At 43.8% G+C, this 21,476-nt stretch overlaps 1 protein-coding gene and 1 long non-coding RNA gene across 5 annotated transcripts in view; one reads left to right on the plus strand and one right to left on the minus strand.

Moving 5' to 3' along the window:
• SETBP1 (SET binding protein 1) overlaps positions 1-21,476 on the minus strand; it is a 357,622-nt gene that overhangs the window by 258,632 nt on the left and 77,514 nt on the right. The gene's annotated exons all lie outside the window — the stretch shown is intronic.
• On the plus strand, positions 17,530-21,190 carry LOC102152726. Of its 2 annotated transcripts, XR_005362430.1 has the most exons (4): positions 17,530-17,706; positions 19,659-19,715; positions 19,915-20,016; positions 20,843-21,190. It is a non-coding gene; the product is annotated as an uncharacterized LOC102152726 (long non-coding RNA). The 2 variants fall into 2 exon arrangements; XR_005362429.1 differs by lacking the exon at positions 20,843-21,190 and having other exon boundaries at positions 19,915-20,821.

A 21,476-nucleotide genomic window follows, 5' to 3' on the forward strand; every position in this document is an offset into this window, starting at 1 on the left:
GTCTAAATCTGGGCTGATATCAATATTAACCCAAAAAGTTTAGGATGCACGTGTTCTTTATGAGTCAATAAGCATGTATACAGGGCAAATCAAGAATGTCAATTCTGTAGCTTTCTTCTTTTTTTTTTTTTTTAAGATTTTATTTATAAACTCCAGCCTCACTGGGCAGTGGAGGTTAAAAAAAAAAGATTTTATTTATTTATTTATTTATTTATTTATTTATTTATTTATTTATTTATTCATAAGAGACAGAGAGAGAGAGAGGCGGAGACACAGGCAGAGGGAGAAGCAGGCTTCCTGCAAGGAACCCGACATGGGACTTGATCCCAGATCCTGAGATCACACCCTGAGCCGAAGGCAGATGCTCAACCAATGAGCCACCCAGGTGTCCCAACTCTGTAGCTTTCAAAACCTCTGGAAGAGACATCAACCAATAATTACTAAAATATTGCATTTCTAAGGAATAAAGAAGATGCTCTGTCACAGACTAGAAGTTGGCTTAGAGACCAGAAGTAAAGGGTGAAGTGAGCAGGCACATCTCTGCAAGCTTCATCAGTGAAAAATTAATAATGAGACAGATAGATAGCAATGATCCAGGGGAAGAAGTACCCTGTGAAACACAGGGCTATATGAGATCATTTATAAAAACAGGGAAAAACTCTTGGGAGAGTGGTAAGAAAAAAGAAAGAACTAAAAAGTGGTTAGCTTGCACAAAGAGAGGTAATACTTCGTGTTAGGGTGAGAGTTACTGGAGAATGCTTCTAGGATAATGACAATGCTCTTTCAGTTAGGAGTAGGTCATGCTGACAAAATCCAAGGTGGCAAAACTCTGGCATGTCACTAAAGACATAAGAGAAAAAGTCAATGCTGACCTGTCCTTTTATGAACGCACTTAGCCTTAACTGGAAATGTCATGTGCTGTTGGGGATATTCTATCTCAATAAAGAGATAACAGAAGGGAAGAACCGCAAGTAAAATCAACAACAAGAGGGGACAATAGTCTTAAAATGATGGATTAATAACATGTGGTCTCTATAGAAAAGCAGAAGGCTGAATGAAGAGTCAAGAAAGTCCAGAGACTGGGAAGTCAATAAACATAGCCTTGCTCACCAACCCTCAAAAATGTTCATCCATAGGGAATCTCCTTAATGCGAAAAAGAAAAAAATATAGAGCAAACAAAAGGCCATTTGCTTCCCACGGCAGTAAATAAACTATAAGGGTTAACCTTGGTGGTACCCAACTCCCCTGATCTCCAAAACAAGTTCCAGTAAACTAACAGATTCACATGGATGACCAAGGAAAGAAAACCGGGCCATCAAGGAAATATGTGTAATGGAACCTCTGAGGCTAACTGTAGACGGAACAGCCATGTCCCAGCAACTTCATGTGTTTAATGTCTCACGCATAAGCCTTTGAGCTTCTGTCAGAAAGAAAATCTCTGCAATTTGACCGGGAATCTAACCCATATGTCACTGTTTATGTTCTCTCGCAGTGCGTGTGCATGATGGTGTGTATATATGTGAAAATCCAAACGTCATCAATAAAAACTATTGAAAGTGCTCCTAAAATAAGCTTCCTTTAAAAATGAGTTAAACAACTATGGGATGATTGATGCTGAATATACAAAGCACACAGATTATAAAGTTCTGTTATTATAAGCCAAACGACATAAGCCTGAGGGATTTCCTCATTTCCCTTAAGAAATGCACACAGTTTCACACAAATGCCTCACAATCATTCTAAATTTTATCGAGAGTCATCACAGGAATCCCCAGGTATAAATATGCATATATTCTGGCTGCATGGTATCAAGTGGAAACAGCTATACGGAAGTAGAGAGACGGAATTCTGGTCCTAGGTCAGTCACACCTTGACTATGTAATCTTGGGCAAGTTGCTAAATCTCCCAGAAGATGTTTATTTCAGGCAACAAAGATTAAGCTCCCAGCATGTGCTAAGCACTGTGCTACAATACCAACCAAGGAAAACGGCTCTACTGAAGCTGAAATCCCAGCATGGAGAGACAGATAATGATAATGTAAACAAAGAACATTCACAATTCAGGGCAAAAGTATTCTTCAGGAAATAAAACAGGTCAGCATGACAAGGAAGGACTGGGCCATAGGGACTTCACATGGGAGAACCTGCAAAGGCCCCTCTAAAGAAGTGACATGTGAGCCAAACTCAAGTTCGGAGCAGGTCACATAATAGCAGGTCACATAATACAATTCTGTTTGTATTCCAAACAGAAGCAATAGCAAGTCCAAGGCCCCTGATGAAGATCTGGGCTAGGGCTATTTAAGGAACAGAAAGGCAAAAATGGTCAGACGAAGTCGTAAAAATCATGCATTGGCCAGCCTCTCTAAAGAATATTGTGAGAATGAATGAAACGAGATGGACAAGCCCTTGAAAAAATTTAAAGCACTCTACAATATAAAATGAATTATTAGAACCAGCATACTATGAAGAAAAACTCCTATTCTCCATAATGTATCTTTAGGAAAGGTTAGAATTATAGTTTCTTTCATCCATGTATCTCAACACATAATATTTAGAGCTAAAGAGAATAGTCCAGCCCATTCATCTTCCAGATAGGAGAACAAAGACCCTAACTTAGGCAAGACCATGCCTACGGCTTTCCAGAACGTAGCCCATCAGGCAGGATGCCCTGCTCGACACCCCTACAGTAGGCTGCCTGAACAAAGCTGCCCACTTCTTTTCCAGGGTTGACTAAATGTACTACAAGAAATCTACAATACAAGCAAAACAAACCAATTGTTCAAGGTTTAATATAAACAACTGGTGGCATCAGCACTGTGAAGACAGGAATTTGAAGTCTCAACACTCGAGACTCAACTCTAGACTCACCACTTACAGGTTTTATGACTTTGGACAAGTTATTTAAACTCCCCAAGGCTCTAGGTCCTGCATTTCAAATTGGAGGGTAATAGAAATGTCTTTTCTCCCTGTATTATGGAATTCTCTGAAAGGATCAAATATTCTACTAAATAAGAAAGTCCAAAGGAACTATAAAGCACAATCGAATATCATTGCCTTTGTCATTTGTACATAGCCCCTCCTTAGGACACTGACCAGGCACTGCCAGTGACATTCTAACACGTAGCACAATCGCCACTACCTTGGTTGGGCTGTGGAATACCCTTCTATTTTGTGAATTTAAAAAAAAAATGTATCTGAGGACCTCCATGAACACTTGATGGTTTATGAAATCTACCTCGTGAATAACACTTCTCACTGATTTCCTTTTCATTTGAACTCCCACAGTGGGAGAGGTTACTAGAAATACCTCTTCCTGGATGAAGACCCAGGATTCTGCTAAAGACAAGCCACAGGACCTTGTGTAAGTCTCTGAACTTTAGGCTACCATTAACATAGTGTGTTCTCATTCCCGGAATGTGCAGAACACTTATTATCTGCCCACCACAATGTGCAAGATATCTCATACTTGTCGAGTTTCCCAGAGTTCATGGGACAATTTCGAATCCAGCATTTTATTTGATCCTTTTAATAATCCTGGGAAGAGTGAGAACAGGGATAAGGAAAGCAAATCTTCAGAGGATAAAATGGAGGCTTTTTGTGGTTATGTGCCTCATGGAAGATCCCAGAAGTCTACGCATTCTGACTCTAAGTCTGGCACTCTTTGAAGTATACTGAGACTCTTTCAGGTAAGGATCTAATAAGATCAGATGGGGTCACATATATGAAAGCCTCTAGGGCTTCTCAGATGTAATTATCCTGAGGACAAAGTGGTTGTAACATGCCACCTCCCTTTGTCTGTTGTGGATCCCTGCCCACATAGCAGAAGAGGAGGACCTGGTCCACGGCATTTCTGCTTCCCCTAGGACATCTGGAAAAGCACACAGTATGTCTCTATCCATCCCCTTTGATTGACTGTCTGAGTTTAGCCCAAAAGATTATCTAGCTCTCTCCACTGGAACCATACCAGTTCTTTAAGAAAGGAGTCCCCTCTGGAGTCCTGGCAGGCATAAAAACACCACACCCAAACTAGGCAATTTCCATACAGCCATGAAACTTTATTTGAGTTAGCACTCTTGACACGGCTTCCTTTCTGTTTCTTCCTGCCTTTTCTCTCCTTCCCCTGTGAGGGAAGCAAATATTTTAAAAAGAAAGAAAATTGTGTGCTCTTTTGTTCCATCTGATTTACATATTGGAACCAAAAGGCCATATTTTTCCCCAAAAAACAGTCATGTTGGCCAAGTAGCAAAAATGCATGTCTTAAAAAAAAAAAAAAAAAAAGTTTATTTTACATGTTGTAAATACCAGGAAATTCTTATCAGGATGTGAAAGTTCAGGTCTTGTTTTTCTTTTATCCCCTTTCTTTCTCTTTAAGGAAGAGAAAGAAGAAAACAAATCTCTCTCTCCATAATGGAATCCCTTCTCTCTGCCTATGCCCTGCTGGAAGCGGCCTGCCTCTAAGTGGCTTCTAATGTTCTGGTAGAGGTCGTCCTGCATTCCTAACAGTTACTTCATTTTCCCTAATCCCTCAGACCAGAAGGGAATAGGGCAATACCCCAAGATAAAGTAGTCCCGGTTTTCTGACATCCCTCTAGCAAAGGACATTTTACGACAAACTCAAAATGCTGAGGGTTGCCAATAGTAAGGGTTGTGTTTGATTTAAGCAGTATTACAGTGTCTTAAGTCATAGAATTACCCAAACTGGGTGATTAATAGGCTTTCTCTAGTCCAACTCCTTCATGTTACACTTGGAGAACCAGCGTGTCAAGAAGCCACAACTTGGCCCCACTTGCTCACTTCTCAGAGGCAGAGGTGGGATGAGAACCCAGACTCTTGGTTCAGTTTTTTTGCACTATTTCCTCCTCCCTTGCATGCTGTCATGTACATCATTTGGACATCAAGAGAAACCATAGTGGGAATATTCTTTCAAAAGGGTGTCTAATGAGGAATTACATAATTTCTTCATTCATTCATCAATTTGGCAAACATTAAGTGTGCACAGCTTATGCCAGAAATTATGCTAGGCAGTGGGGGATCCATAAATGAAAATGTGGGCCCTTCCCACAGTGTGTGTGTGTGTGTGTGTGTGTGTGTATGTGTGCACGCGCACGCACACGTGCCCATGTGCACTTGTCTCAAGAAGCACACCTTAACATTGTGGCTTTAGAGGTTTAAAAAAGGGATACATTAAAAAAAAATCAGGGGATCCCTGGGTGGCGCAGCGGTTTGGTGCCTGCCTTTGGCCCAGGGCGCGATCCTGGAGACCCGGGATCAAATCCCACGTCGGGCTCCCGGTGCATGGAGCCTGCTTCTCCCTCTGCCTGTGTCTCTGCCTCTCTCTCTCTCTGTGTGCCTATCATAAATAAATTTAAAAAATTAAAAAAAAAAATCAGAGTGGAAGTGGTGCCAATTAGAACACTGTGGGCCAATTCTTTCGTGTCTCTACGAATTTCATTTAGGTGAGCGTATCTCTCATACGCACCCTTATTAACTACAACCCATTCTACACATAGTACACAGAATAATCATTGAAATAATTATCTAAGGTCATGTTGTTCCTCTGCTTAAATTCTTCAATGACTGCCCACTGCCCCTGGGATGAGGTCCTGGAAGACCCCTACTGTGAACCCCTTTCCTCTTCCCATCCTGCCCCTGCTCCCTCTCCAGTCTTGGCAGTACACTCCCCTTGCTTGCCCCAGGCTTGCCATACTGACACTAATCAGCTCCTCCAAACCACCAGATTTATTCCTCCCTCAGGGGCATTTGAACAAACCGCCCTCTTCCTTTGGAACTCCTTCTCTTGACCCAGCCAGATTGTCCCTTCCCACTTAGTACCCCCCTTCACCTAGCTGACTCCTTACTCTTCAGCTCTCACCTTGGACACCACTTCTTTAGGGAGACCTCTGTGCCTCTCATCACTAGGGAAGAGCCGTCTCTGGGCTGCCACAGCACATTATTTCCTCTGTCCTACATTCAACAGCTTTATCACATTTCCTTGTTAAAACCTCTCTTCTCCAACAAACTATAACCCATTGAGGGCCAGTATTAGTTTTGTCTTGCTCACTGTAAGGCCTAGGTCTAGAGCAGCACTCAACAGATATGTAGCCAGTGTTATACAAACACTCATTTTTAGATAGTGAGATGAATGAATGGATGAGTAGATGAATGAACAGGCGGATCAATGACTATATGAAGGCGTGAACACGGACATTTCAAATGAGGAATGCCACGAAATCACAAATGGAATGAAAAGTTCCAGCCTGGACTTGTCAGTCAATTCTGGAACTCAAAAACAAGGAGATATGTCCTGAAGTATTAAAAAAAAAAAAAAAATAGGACCTTTGGAAAAAACAAACATTAAAGATTCATTATCCTAAAAAGTGATGGGGACAATTTAAAATTCTAAGTACCCAAAGGATGAAGGGGAGAAAGAAATGACAGTTCTAAAATGAGAAACACAATTCAGAGGGGCAAGAATGGGATGGGTTGGCAGGGACATAGGGCTCCTCACCTCTCAGCTGCACGTCCTCTTCCTCTGTAGGTAATTAGGAAAGGTAACTGAAGGAAGGAAGAGGAACAAATGCCTATTTTCTGAGCCTTGGGAGGATCATCCTCATAGAGCACAACCGGGTCCCCTGCAATATGTGCCTCCCCAGGAGAGTTAGAACTCTGCTTGCCTGAGTGTTCCTTGTTTCTGAATAACAATAACGAGATGACTGCACACCTGGGCACAGTCATGCTGGGAGCAGACAGGCTATGGGTTCCCCACTCGAGCAAAGAGGGAGCTCGCTTCTACAGTCCCAAAGTGTGGTAGGAAAGTATGGGGTCACACACGTGTGTGTGTGTGTGTGTGTGTGTGTGTGTGAGAGAGAGAGAGAGAGACAGAGAGAGAGAGAGAGAGAGAGAGAGATAGTGTTGGTTGGTAGGATCTTTGGAGGCTACGATTTAAATTTTACTTTGTTAGACTATTAGACAAGGAGAGAATAAAACATAACCACAGAGAGAAATAAAAGGCAGTAGGAGAGAAACGGAGTATGTTGGGAGCCTGATGCACAAGAGCAGAGAGGTGAGATGCTAGTAAAGGCAGGTAATTAGGTGACCACCCTTAGTGAGGGCTGGGGACGCTCACACGCAGACTCTAAGCATGTTTTTGGATTCTTCCTCAAAGCCTACCTCTTTACAAAGTCTCCCTGCAGTCAGCGGTGGGCAGGCTGGACAAGTAAACTTCTCTCTCTCCCTCCCCCCTTCCTTCTCTCTCCCCCTCCTTCTCCTGGTCTGTCCTCTCCCACCAACTTTGTCCCCTAAGTAACCAATGGCAGGTTATAAAAGAAAAAGGAACTGCCAGAGTCGCCTTTGTCACACAGGGAAACTAATCCACACCAAGGCAGTTTATGTATTTTGACATCTGTGATGCATGAGGTGTTTCTTGCACCCGGGGAACTGATACTCCTGGTTTTGGAGGTGTGCTATGCTGTGCTCCATCCAAAGCGAGCCTTCCCCAGCTCGAAGCACTTGGCAGGGGGCTTTGTGCACGCTCATCACCTCCCCACATCCCGCCAAGCGTGAGACGAGGCTCTGATGACGATGACATCGTGCACATTTCCAGAGAACAGAAGCTTTACACATCCCCCCACTGACAGGGCTGTGCTTTCCTCTTGATGGAATTCTGGAAACCCGGCCTCTTCTAACGTGTCCAGTGACTCTCTGAAGTCACAAAAGCAACATTGTCCAGCCCTGTCTTAAGGAAGATTAAACTGCATTTAACAACCCAGGAAAGGTAATGATCTCACTACAAAATCAACACACGGCGGTGGCCAGGAGGCTGCTCCAGCCACTGCTCAGTGGCCACCCAACACCTCAGGCCTCAACCAGCCATTCATCCTGCTTCTTCCACTCGGCTGCCCAGCTCCAAGGCTCTGACCCAGTGACATCACCCCACACTGAACAGGATTAAATGCTCTGGGGCTAAGTAAATAGACCTCGGCAGGCAGCTCAGTCCTTGCAGGGGCTCCAGAGGAGAGATCCCAGGGCTGCCCCAGGCTTTGGGCAGCAATGACAAACACCACCGTTTTGCCCCCGGCCCTTCTCTGTGGCACCTAGATAGTGATGGTGGGTGGTGAGCACAAAACCTAGAGTAGACCTTTGGAGACTGAACGAAAGCAAGTCACTTCATGGAAAGTATAGTGTCTCACCAGTGGAGTTGCCAACTTAAAAAAAATTACATTTTTGACCTCAGAACCAAAAAAAAAAAAAAAAAAAAAGGCTTTCTTGGGAGTTTGCCTTCTTAGTAAAAACTCACGAGATGAGATCAAGAAAAAAACAAATGCTAACAGGAGCGAATATTTGGGATTCCATCCCTGAGAGTTCTGTACAGGTAATGCCCAAGCAAGGGACACTAAATTCTCACTGGTAAATTCTGATGAACTTTCCTACACTGAGCCCATTTACAAAATGCCTAGAAAAAAACTCGATGCAGGAGGGGCTGGTGAGTGATTAGGGGCCCCCTTCTAGCTTGAACAGTTTGTTGAGTGGGTCTCTGGGTCTTGGGGACCTCTGCACCCCGCAGGCTGAGTCTGACAGGGATGGAAATGAGGAATGCCACTCTGTCCCCCAGAGGCTATTACACTTTCCACTTTGGGACGAAAGGAATCAGCAAGTGGGTTTCATACAAGGCCAGCTCAGTATCAATGCCTCCTAACTCAGCCAAACTAAACAGCTCAGGTCTTGGCACTGTCTCCTTCAGGGAGAAGGGAAGGAGGGCCCCCAACCCCCGGCAGATAAAGCACCTCAGGGCATGCCAGCCTGCCCCTCAGCTCCCGTGCATACAAGAAACTTGATTTCCATGCCCCAGGGAATCTGTCGGTGAAATTCCAGAAATTTGCTCAGAGATTGTAAATATAAGTCAAGTTCAGAAACGGGAAGGCTGTTCCCCACTTCTATTTTTCCATGGAAAGTACTAATCAGCGCCATTCTGATCCAACAGACAAATAAAGTGCTTGAGAAATCAGATTTTTATCACCGGCCCCAAAATGTGCCTATTTCAGCTTGTCACAAGCCCCTGCTTTCTTCCTGCCTGGGATCCAGGAGCTTCCCGTGTCCTCAGTTTACCTGCCCAGAAGCCTGGGGAAAGAGGTGGCAATGGCTCTGAGGGAGAGAGTAGACCAGCACGGGGCAAATCAGTAGAACGTTCCCAATGCCGCAAAGACACACACTGGGTGGTACTGGTGTGGGGAGCAAGGTCAGGTTCACAAGCAAATGCAGCATAACCATGAGGATGACCCTAACAGCCATGGCATAATGGTCCATGCAGATGGGATGATTACTAAGTACCAGGTACTAGGCTGAGTGTATGACCCAGTTCTGGCACTTACAAGTAGGGGGTGGATATTGGGCAAGTTATTTCACATTTTGATCCTTGTTTCTCCTCCTGTATTTGCGAAGAAAAAGAAGGCAGTGCTCCCTGCTGAAAAGACATCAAATCACACATCAGGGAGATGCTGGCACTGAGGAAACACCATACTTATATCTGACTTTTTTTTAAAAAAGATTTTATTTATTCATGAGAGACACAGATAGAGAGAGAGAGAGGCAGAGACACAGGCAGAGGGAGAAGCAAGCTCCATGCAAGGAGCCCAATGTGGGACTCGATCCCAGGACCCCAGGATCATGATGCGAGCCAAAGGCAGATACTCAACCCCTGAGCCACCCAGGTGTCCCTTATATCTGACTTTTACTGTCCAACTTTGACCTGTAAAGTACCCCTTTCTGCCTTGTTTAACTGTTATCTTTTGGGCCTCCAGGGAGACAGCCTAAGGAAAAACCTTTCTTCCCCACTTAGCCAGTGTGGAAACAGAAGCACAAGAAGACGAAGTATTAGCAGAATGCCCAGGACTAGCCCCCAAGCCCTGCTGACCATATATCGAGAATCTTCTTCTATGAAGCTGGCCAGCAGCAGAGATGGGTATCTGTGCATGCATTCGTGCAGTTAGAGACCTGAGTGCTAAACGTCCCCTCAGGGATAGGATCTCCCTGTGGCATTATTTAGGGTATCCTATATTTCTTTACTTTTTTTTTCCTAACAGGTTAAAAGGCAAGACTTCTTTAGGCATAAAGGATAAACCCAAATGGCACAGCTCAAGTGATGAATACAGGGAATTAGAGGGAAAGAGGAAAGCTTCTTAACAGACACTTTCCAATTGCCCTGGAGCCCAGGAGCTTAAATATTTACCATGAAATTTCCTGTCCCTCTGGCTTTGGGAGTTTCCAACTTGCTAGATAGAGTCTTATCCTGACAGTTCCACCTCACAGTGCCGCTAAATAAAATGAGCATAGATTCTGTAGGTTGGAAATCATATTTTCTTTGGCCTTTTAGGAAAAATCAATCAAGGTAGGGTCTGAAAGGTCATCTTCATGGAAAGCAGGGGTTATGCCATGGAGTGAATCAGAAACAGGTAAATGCGAGTACTAAACACTGGGCATCCAATGGAGCCAGGGAAAGAGATGGGGTTGGGGGGACAAGGAGAAAATGTCGGTGGCAAAAGTGTCCTAAAAAAAGTCTCTAACTTAATGTCCCAGCCTGGACGGCCTGTCCACACAGCACCCTCAGTGTCCATCGAAAGTTGAATGGATAAAGAAGATGTGGTTTATGTATACAATGGAATATTACTCAGCCATTAGAAATGACAAATACCCACCATTTGCTTCAACGTGGATGGAACTGGAGGGTATTATGCTGAGTGAAATAAGTCAATCGGAGAAGGACATACATTATATGGTCTCATTCATTTGGGGAATATAAATAATAGTGAAAGGGAATATAAGGGAAGGGAGAAGAAATGTGTGGGAAATATCAGAAAGGGAGACAGAACATAAAGACTCCTAACTCTGGGAAACGAACTAAGGGTGGTGGAAGGGGAGGAGGGCGGGGGGTGGGGGTGAATGGGTGATGGGCACTGAGGGGAGCACTTGACGGGATGAGCACTGGGTGTTATTCTGTATGTTGGCAAATGGAACACCAATAAAAAATAAATTTATTATTTAAAAAAAAAAAAGGAGGCAGTAGCTGTTCACAATGACACCCCCCATCCCTTACCTGCCAGGGCAGTTCCATGTAGATGGCCAGAGCTCACCACCCCACATGAGATAAAAGAGAAATACAAGTAAACACCAATAAAGTTAAAATGCCCTTGTTCATTGAAGGTTGGAGGGCAATTAAGAGGCAGAAGCAGGATGGGGTCATTCTAGAGGTGATCTGAACTGAGCACTGAAGGCAGAGATCAAAGTTCAAAGAAAGAAGTCTGAGCAAAGATCCCCCCAAGCCTACCTGGCTGGGTGGTTGAGAAAAACACTGGCCTGCCTGGGTTACAGGTGCACCAGGTACAACATGCAGGCTGTCAGTGAGGTGACTTTCAATGTCCCTTCCAAAACGGGTCATCTTTATTTCCATCATTCTAAATCCAGTCTCTAAGCCTCACTCTTTTTCGGTTTAGGATAGCAAAAGAAATGACCAAAAATGGTGCTTTCCCAGGCTGGGAATTCCTAAACTGACCTAAACTTGAAAATTATGCTCCATCTTAATTCCTTGGATTGAGTGAAGGAACTAGGAGGTAAAAGAAAACCATAGGCAGACCTCAGAGATGTTGCCGGTTAGGTTCCAGATCACCGCAACAAAAACAATTTTGCAATAAAGTAAGCCAAGTGAATTTGCTGGCTTCCCAATGCATATGAAAGTAATGTTGACACTGTCCTGCAGCCTATTAAGTGTGTAATAGTTTTGGATCTAAAACAAAAACAAAAAAAAAAACAGTGCATGTTCCTTGATTAAAAAATGCTTTAATGCTAAAAAATGCCAACTATCACCTGGGCTTTCAGTGAGCCATAATCAGTGATCATAGATCACCATAACACACATAATAATATGAAAAGTTTTGAAATATTGCAAGGACTACCAAACTGTGACACGGAGACAGGAAGTGAGCAAATGCCATTGGAAAAATGGTGCCGACACAACCTCTGCAGAGCTCAATAAAGCGAAGCACAGTAAAACAAGGTATGCCTCTACTAGAAAAAGAGATTTCAGAAACTGAGGTGGACAAAAGTTATATTTAATTCATTTGTTGGAAACAAGGCTATAGAAGACGTCATGGCAGAAAAAAAATGTAAGCAAAATTTTAGCAGTGAATTCTTGCAGGCACACGGTGAGAAAGAGAGAGGAGTCCAGACATCATAACCTTATATTACCTCTTCTGGAAACCGTCTTGACTTCCCCAGCTATGTTACCATAGCACCTTCTGAATCCTGCTAACTGCATTTGTCATACAGAAATATCCACATGTTGATTCACTTGTCTGTCTCTCCCAGAAGAGGGCGGGTTCTTTGAGCATAGGGAGAGCATCTTATTCAAATTTGTATATGTAGGACCTTGTTCAGAGCCCTTATAAAATAATTGGTCAAAAAAAATTGAATGAATAAGCTTTGAACTTTTTTCCTCATAGCCGTTAAAAGGGGGAAAAAAAAAAAACAGATCCAGGCCACTTGCTGAAGGTTTTAATTTCTGGCGAGACCTTCATGGCAAGGCACGGGACACTGATTTGAAAGTATCAGTGTTCTCAAGGTTTTCATTAGCATTTTCAGGAAAGTTAAAAAAAAATCTAAATTTACCTCCCGGGACCTTGTCATTATCCTTTCTGCAAAGCATTATACCAACTTTGAAGTGATTTGACTTAGAATAAACCCCAAGTAAAAATGTAGAATCCCATGAATCTATTGTTCAGTATCTAGAGACTTGTGACTCACTCAAATAGCGAGGTTATGTCATTTGTCTGGATGCCTAAGTGTCAAGAGGATGTGCTCTGGGATCAGATGACACAGGTTCAAATTCTAGCTTCCAGACTGTATGACATTTTCAATCTGGGTGAAGAGTATCTTCCAGAGCATCCGTAAAGGAGTTAGGTTAGAAGACCCTCGATTTAACCCCAACTCAAAGTTCCCAAAATCCGAGGTATTCCCACCCTCTCCACAAATAGGCTACCGCCAAGTCACATTCTGTGACAGCTCTTGCTAATCTCCAATACATGTCATAGCTGGTGACAATCATTCATAACAGCGCTGTCTAATGCTCAGGTTGGTATGGGGTGAGGATCAGGACACACACTCCTAAAGGATATTCCATGGATATAGGTCAGGAATGTATGTTTCCATAAAGTTCTGTGCATGGAACAATTTCCCATGCCCTCAGCCCTCACTCTGGTTGGAACTGACCCCACCTGACTGTTCTGAGACCCACACCTACGTTCAAAGAGGCAGTAAGACTATGGTCATTTTAAGAACATCTTCAAAACCATAGCTGCAGCCCATAGCAAACCAGGAATTAGTGCATAAATCTTGGGCCTCCCTTCCTCCTTCTCATATTACCCTTCAATCACTATGATCTACAACTGGCTCAAACTTTTGTTTTTCATCTGATTCAATGGCCATATTGTCCCAAGATACCTCTAAGTGGTTGTGGTAGGAGACAGGAGTATGTTAACAAGTCATCTAGAAGCTACACCTTGCCATGCCAGACCATGCCAAGAAAGAAAGGAACACACACCCTCAGAGAAGGGAGGGGGGGCAGTGGAAGAGAGAGCAATTAATACTTACTTGGGATCTGACCACATGTTCTTCAGCTACCCTGAGTTACCCCACAGGGCCCTAATGGTTGGATTGGGTATATTTGTTTCCTTGTTTATGGTTCTGGTTTGGGTTTCCATTAATCAGGAGTGAGCACTTAAAGAGTGAGGCTCCAAACATCCCAACTACCACTTCCCTACATTCTGGGAGAAAGAAGAAAGCAAATTTCTGTTGACGTAGCAAAGATGTACTAAAACAAAACCTCAGAGTGCTGCCTGCTGTGAAGCAGCGGGCAGGAGACCTGCAGACCCCGGTCCTGCCAAGCCGGCACTACAGTGTCTGCTGGAGCTTCCTTCTTACCTCTTTCTCTGTGCCTGACTGTGGGCCAACCTTGCATGAGGCCTTTGGCAGCGTATCTGCAACGAAGACTCACTGGTTAGAGTCATGGCTATTGAGGATCCCGTCCACGGATGTCCTTGCTCTAAAACGGAGTGGTGAAGGGAGTTTGCTCACAGCACAAGTATGCCTGCAGGGAAAAGTTTTGCAAGTCTACTCCATAGGTGGGAGGTCTAGGGGCAGCCTCTACAGCTATCTTGTATAAATTGCCATAGGTCATGGATGGACAATGATGGACCCTTATGCAGTAGGAGTAGGTATGGAAAGAGAGTGAGGGACTATAACAATCCATTCCATGGAGCTGCATGGAGAAAATATCCTGGTCTTTAACAGATACCAAGAAAGTAAAAGGAGCAAAGAACACATGAACCTCTTCTGGATATTTTTACACAAAACGGCACAGGTCACCTCCAAAAGTCCAATTTCTGAAAATACCAATGGAATTGAAGATTCCTTCTGGTAGGAGATACTTAAGGGAAAGTCGTAACATTTTGGGGGGTGTCTAACATCTTTCGAGTGTCTATGTAATGCCAGGTATTGTTCTAGGCATTTTCATATGTTTTATCACATTTAATTATCAACATGCCCCCACAGGTTCCATTAAACAGATGAGAAAACTGAGGTGAAGAAGCATGAAGTAGACTAGCTAAGGCTGTCCAGCAGTGTCCCATGGAGCTGGATCCAAAGCCGGTCAGGCTGAGGGCAAAACCTGAAAGCTCGAGCACAGCACTCAACAGCTGAGGAGGATGACCAAGAACAGAAATATCAGGCTGCCCAAGAGTGGAAGTTTCCTTTAGACCTGGGGTTACTCTCTTATGAAAATATCCCCAGGACCTGAAGGAGCCTCAGAGCCAAGAGTGTTCACTTTCCCCGACAAGCACCAGCATTCCCAGGGATGGGCTCGCCATCCCTGCTGGGCCCAGGGCAGGACTCCAGAGGAGGAGCCCGCCTTCTCCAGCCAAGGCAGGAGGCCCAACCCTGCGCTCCCTGGGCAGATGTGGATCTCGGAGGTGTTTTCTTTTCCTTTTCTTATTTAAAGAAAAAACAAAACTCTCCATACTCCCCACATGTGAAATGCCTCTCGTGCTGCCGCCAGACAATAATTTTACAGCCACACCATGACCCTTGCACAGAGAAAAGAGGAAAAGCCTGCACCCCACCCAATCCAGGCCTGGGAGAGTCAACCTCTGGAAAAGCCCAGGTCGCTGAAGATCAAACTCACTCACTGAGGAACAACAGGAGGTGGGGAGGCAGGCGGGGGAGAGGATGGCAAAGGAGGAAGCATAAAGTTTAAAGGTCAAAACAAATGTCAACCTAACACCAGTACTGTATGAACAGCACACAGCCTCACTGCTAGACAAATAAAGGCTGCCGGGGAGGCAAGGTATCAAGAGGTTTTATTAACTCTCTTCCTGGAATCGTACACATAGGAAGTCTGTTCCATCATATAAGCTGCAAAGCACAATATTTATCCCTTGGGGGGGAAATCACAGAGCTGATATTGAATCCACAATACAGAGTTTCTCCTCCATTCCCTTCCCAGCCGGCCTCTGTTCCCGCTGCACCTCCAGGGGCCTGTCAGCAGGAAATACCCACGCAGATTTTGATAAGACTGGAAAGGGTCACATGCTGATGAAAACACAGGGCACAACCCTGGCTCCGCCTTCTGCTAACTTTCCCTAGCCCTATGAGGTCCCACTGGGAGGGCCCCAGGGGAGGCCTGAGATGGATGGCATCCCCTGCACCCTCTGCACTATGGGGGGCTCCATGTGCCATTCCTGAGCCTGGTTCTGTGACAATCCCAATCCTCTGTCTGCGGGGGGTGGGGGTGGGGGCGCTCCACATGAAAAATCTCCCTTTGCAGAGCAGTAAAGGAGTTACAGCAGTAAAGGAGACGGCTGGTCTATGGTTTGGTTCACTTGCCAAGGCTCAGCTCTGTTTCCTCTGGGCTTCCCATGCCAATCGCTCAGCTGGGGCACCTGGGGAGCTTAATCATGTGTGCATGAGGGTGTGAGCTCACGCGCATGTCTGAGTCTGCTCCCAGACTCACCCTCAGAGGTGGGCTCGAGTGGATCTTGAGAATCTGTATTTTTAAAAAGCTGCCAGCCAATTCTGACGCAGTCAGTGACCCTGGAGCAGTCTGCAGGTGAGTGTTATTATAGGAAGGGGTCCAGGACGGGCACCCAGTGTGTAGCAGGTCACTGGGATGCTCTCTGGGAGCCACCAGCGACTCAGCTGTCCAAAGCACCATGCAGTTCTCTGCATTGCATTCAAGTGACAACTGAGAGTCTGGAGGCACACTTAGGTCCTCACACCCTCCCTGAGTGCCGAGAACTCCAATCCATTTTTTTCCATCACCACTCTCCTGTTAGGTGAAACATGTGACTGCCTGTTCTATAGCCTATTCTATGATGTCTCCTTTACTTTCTGACAAGATGTGGTTTACTGAGTGCCCTGACATCTATATAGTTATCATCTGTAAGTTATCACCGAAACTTTTGAGGGAATGACTCAAAGTATTTTGTGAGCTGTTCATGAACAATTGAGCCTGGGCAGTGTTTTGTTCTGGCAAGCACTAAAAAACAAAAGCTAAAATACTTTGCACGTATCATCCAAGCACAAAAGACAAAAACGATGAACCCACTGGCAATCCCAAGGATGCTACAAAAAATACCAAATTCTAGAATACAAGGATAAACCAAAGGCAAGGATAAACCAAAGGCAAGTACCAGATGAAAAATAGGTAAATGAAAACAAATTAAACAAAACAGGTAAACTCAGAACACGCTGGATACCAAGCTGATCGAGAGCCAAGGGAGGATGTTACTTCACCATCTCACGGCCAGGCTCAGGCAAACCAAGGAGATGTTGTATTTCCAGGCTCCTGGCCTTCACCCAGCAGTCTTGACTTCCGGTTCTGTGCTGTCTATCATCTAAACACGCTGGACACCAGGCCCTCCTACTCTCGTCTTCCTCAGTTACTTCTATCGAAACTTTTCTCATGGACACACTGGTTACCAGTCACCGAAAGCTCAGTATGAATACAAAGCAGTGGTCTCTCTCCCCTAGAATTTACATTTTTTGTGTCTTATTTCTTCACTGAGCTGTGGGCAGCGGAAAGAAGAAGCAGGGAGAGCATTTTCCTTTTTCTTTTGAAAAAAATTCAGGACCCCCATGAGCAGTGAGGAATACTCAAGGTTTTCCTTCTGATGGTGGGGTTGAGAGTGAAGATTCTGGAATTTCTGCAATTAAACATCCATCCAGAGCCCACAGAGGCTGGTGTGCCTTCACTTATGCTGCCTAGAAAGTGTACAGGCATGTAGGTGGTATCAGGTCCCAGTGCTGAAAGAGCATCCTCACGGCCGCTGTGTACAGATATGAGTGTCTGAAAGGCTGCCAGTGAGCCCCCAGCCTTTTCCATTACATGACAACAGAAAAATGGCCCTATCCTGAACTTCTGTGACATAATAGTGGGGAGCAAATTGGGTTTCATGTGTGATTTTTTGGGGGTTGTTTGTACTAGATTTCTTCATAGGAATAGTCATGGGGAAGAATAAGCATTTTCATCTTGTATTCACTATTTTCACTTTTATCCCCACACCTACTTCCAGACACTGACTTCCATGCAGGTGGAAGGAAAGGAGGAAGCACTTAGAAAATTAGAATCTCCAGAATAACTTAACTTGAGCCAAAGCCATCTAGGTGAGTCTCTTCCAATTAACACATGTCTAAGAAATATCCACCCACTAAGCGCAGAGATAAAAAGAAAACTTTAAAAAGACCTTCTTATATGGTTGGAAGAGCGTATCAGGACTTCTTTCTTTTTTTTGTGCCCAAGGGACTTGTGGTTTTTAGAAACAGTACCAAATAGTACAGATCAGTTCCAGGCTAAGTGAAAAGTATCTAGAGGTTGAGCTACCATGGAAAGATAAATAAAAATTGTAAAGACCCCCCCCCCCGCTCACACACACACACACACACATATGCATACACACGCGCGTGCACACGAAAATGTGTTAAGTAGAAGGGACCTATCCATGTTCCCACGGGAAGTGTCCACCTGTGTGGCCCCTGAACTCTTCATAGGTAAGAATTCCCTTCTGGACCAGCCACCTCACCAAATCCGAAGCCCAGCACCTTCAGGCTCCCTGGCACAGCTCTGACCATTCAGCTGACCCTCTGGCTTGTTTCTTTTCCTTTTCTGCACTCCTCATGCACCTCATTCTTCTGCCCCTTAAAGAAAGTCAGCAGCAGGTATATTATACCTCACAGTTCACAGTGCCCATCTCTCTTCAGACAGCCCTTTGCAGACATGAAAGAATCTACTAGCTTACCACTGCATCACCCCTGTGAGTCTGAAGAATGACAGACATGGAGATTTTCTTGAACCAGAAGCAACTGTCAACATTACAGTCCTTGGTGAAATACATTTCACTATATACTTGGTGGGGTTTGGAACAATCCAGAAACTATAGGTTTCTTGTGGAATTCACGGCCTGATGTAGTTAAGCAGTGATCAGTATAAATCCACTAATGGGAAGTTCAAATCTCCTTAGAAGGAAAAGGACAAAACACTTGGTAATCACCAAAAACCTCGGTAAATATGAATAAAATCCTTAGCTAGTCTCGACAGATCCCTAATGGAACAATTTGTATTATGACCAGCCCAATTCCTTCAAATGAGAAAAGCAATTTAATGGAGAGTTAAACTGAGTAAAGAAACTTGAAAACATTATACCTTATCCCGAGCTCTGCAACATACGCCACGCCACACAGGTGCACACATACACGTATACTATGAAAGCATCTCCCAATGTTTAGGTACTTGTCCATGTGTATTTTTCAGAATATTCTTAAGAGAAAACTTGACATGGGATCCTAATATGTAAAACAGACAAAGAGTAAAGTTTGTCTGGTTAGGTTCAGTACCCTCTTGGCTCCCAACACTGGCCCCCAGTGCATTAGAGCTCCTGAAATCACATCTGAAATACGACCACCGACCCGGTTACAAACAACAGGGATGGTTTCTCTCCATAGGGGATGATTATAGATTTTCACTATTCATTCCAAGGTTCATTTACTGAATACCTACTGTACTTCTATATAGAGATACCAAGGTGAAGGAGACACAAATCCTGATCTCAAGTAGCTCAGAGTCTGTTATGGGAAAGATAAACATCAAAATATTCCAAAACATTAGGATAAGTAATATGATAAAGGTAGTCAGAGTATGCTATGAAATTTCAATTTCATCTCACCAAAAGTTTTCAGGGCACTGAGCCTATTTCAGAATGAACTGACTCTGACTTTAATTATCAGCTCATTAACTTTGGGAAGGAAGACTGGCCAGCCCAAGAAATGAGTATATTAAAGGCTTATTTCAGACTTTATACAAGGAAGTTTTTTCATTGTCTCCCAAAGAATAATATAAAAAGCACCTGTTATCAACACTGTAATAAGTGATGCTGCCAAATTTTTAAAGACAGAAGAATAACAAAATTTTCACACTGTCTCAAACAGCACACCTCTAGCTCAGAATTATGATGCTGCGGCTGATATGGTGGCCTCCATTGGCACTAATCACAAAGATTAACGTTATAAGCGTGTATAACACTTACCGCAATTTAGTAACTGATTTAATCTTTTTCTTACAGGCAGTTAATATGGCCATTTTAAGGAGGTAAAGCGTTCCTAAGCTTAAATCCCATTTGGTGAGTTGACTTTGCTGATTTCCTTCCCTTTACTGAATTGGAAACCCTTAAGTTCGAGGTCCAAGTCACAGTTGGTGACTCCTCCGAGAACAAAACAGTTTCTTACAAGCGGATTTGATCTGTCTCTAGATAATTCAATTTACTCCCACGTAACCTGCAGAGTTCTTAATAACTCCAGAGTTGTTTTTCTCTTTTGTAGTAATAGATGCTGTTGTTTAGAGGAATGAAAGGAAACACTCATGCCAATGACAAGGGGAAGAAGAAGAGGACTACAGAGTGTTGGAAAGGAACGCAATTTAGAGTTATGTCATCCAGCATTCCACAAGAGTAGGAAGGACTCTGCACATGACCACAGCATTTGCTCAGACACCCCCGTGAGAGGGAGCTGACTACTTCCTGGGAAGCTCAATTCTCTTGGACAGCCTTTTTATTTATTTTTTTTAAAGAAAAATTTTCCTACCCTGATACAAGTTTCTGCCTCCCTGTCACTCCTACTTATTGCTTCTAAATCTGCTCTGTGGAAATGTATGCAACTCCCTCTCAGAGACAGGCCTTCAAATACACCTCCTGATGGAAATGTGGGGCTCAATTCCAAATCTGTTGGGATCCTATAGGTTGGCCTTCAATGCTTTCTTCATTTTATGGACTCCTCACACTCTGAGAAACCATAATAGATTACAAACTCAAAGACAAAATTTTTAGAGATTATTATTATTCCACTTTTAATCTTTTAAAAAATGCTTGGCAAAATATACATACCACAAAATTTACCTTCTTAACCATTTTTAAGGGTGGCATCAAGTACATTCACACTGGTGTGCCACCATGACCACCATCCATCCACAGAACTCTGCATCTTGTAAAATTGAAACCCTGTACCCACGGAACACTGGTTCTTCATTTCCTCCTGCCCCCTACTACCTGGCAACTGCCATTCTATTGTCTGTTTCTGTGAACCTGAGGCACTCTACGTGCCTCATCGGAGTGGAATCCCATAGCATCTGTCTATGACTGGCTTATTTCACTGAATATAATGTTCATAAGGTTCATCCATGTTGTAGCATATGTCAGAACATCCTTCATTCTTAAGGCTAAATAATATTCTCTATTACCATTCCATTTTACAGAGGCTCCAGGAGGTTAAGAGCTTTCCGAAGGTCCTGCAAGCAGAACTGAAGCCACATCCCTTGACTCCCTGTCCACTGCCTGCTCACATTTTCCTTCTCTACTTTCCAAATGAAAATGCTCTCTATTTCCATTTGGACTGAAGCTGAAGAGGAGGCTTCTTTATCAAAGCTCCCAGGCAATGAACTTGCCTTATTCTTCAAAGCCAATCCACACTCACACACCCCAGAGCGGGGAAGTACCTTTCAGATGGAAAGGAGCATAGAGGTTTAGTGACTGCTGTCCCCAAGATGCAAGTGTTGACAAGGGAACCAGGATAGAAAGCCTGTGGATTTAGTGCCACTCTAATAAAACACCACTTCCCTAAGGTTTGCTTTAATTACTACTATAATTATTAATTGTGTTCTCTTTGAGGGAGTGGGGAAGCAAACTGCAAAGCCTCTTTTCTTTTTCTTTTCTTTTCTTTTTAATACTGGAATTTGAATTTCTATGGTGGGCAATAGGAGCAGGGAGAGAGATGCCTCATGGGAGGTTTTGTTTGTTTGTTTGTTTGTTTGTTTGTTTTAATCTGGATGGAGTCAAATCTGGATTTAATCTCTCTTGCCAAGATATGGGGAAAGCCACAGGATAGTGTAA

Source organism: Canis lupus, chromosome 7 (assembly GCF_011100685.1).
Source record: "Canis lupus familiaris isolate Mischka breed German Shepherd chromosome 7, alternate assembly UU_Cfam_GSD_1.0, whole genome shotgun sequence".
NCBI classification, from domain to species: domain Eukaryota; kingdom Metazoa; phylum Chordata; class Mammalia; order Carnivora; family Canidae; genus Canis; species Canis lupus.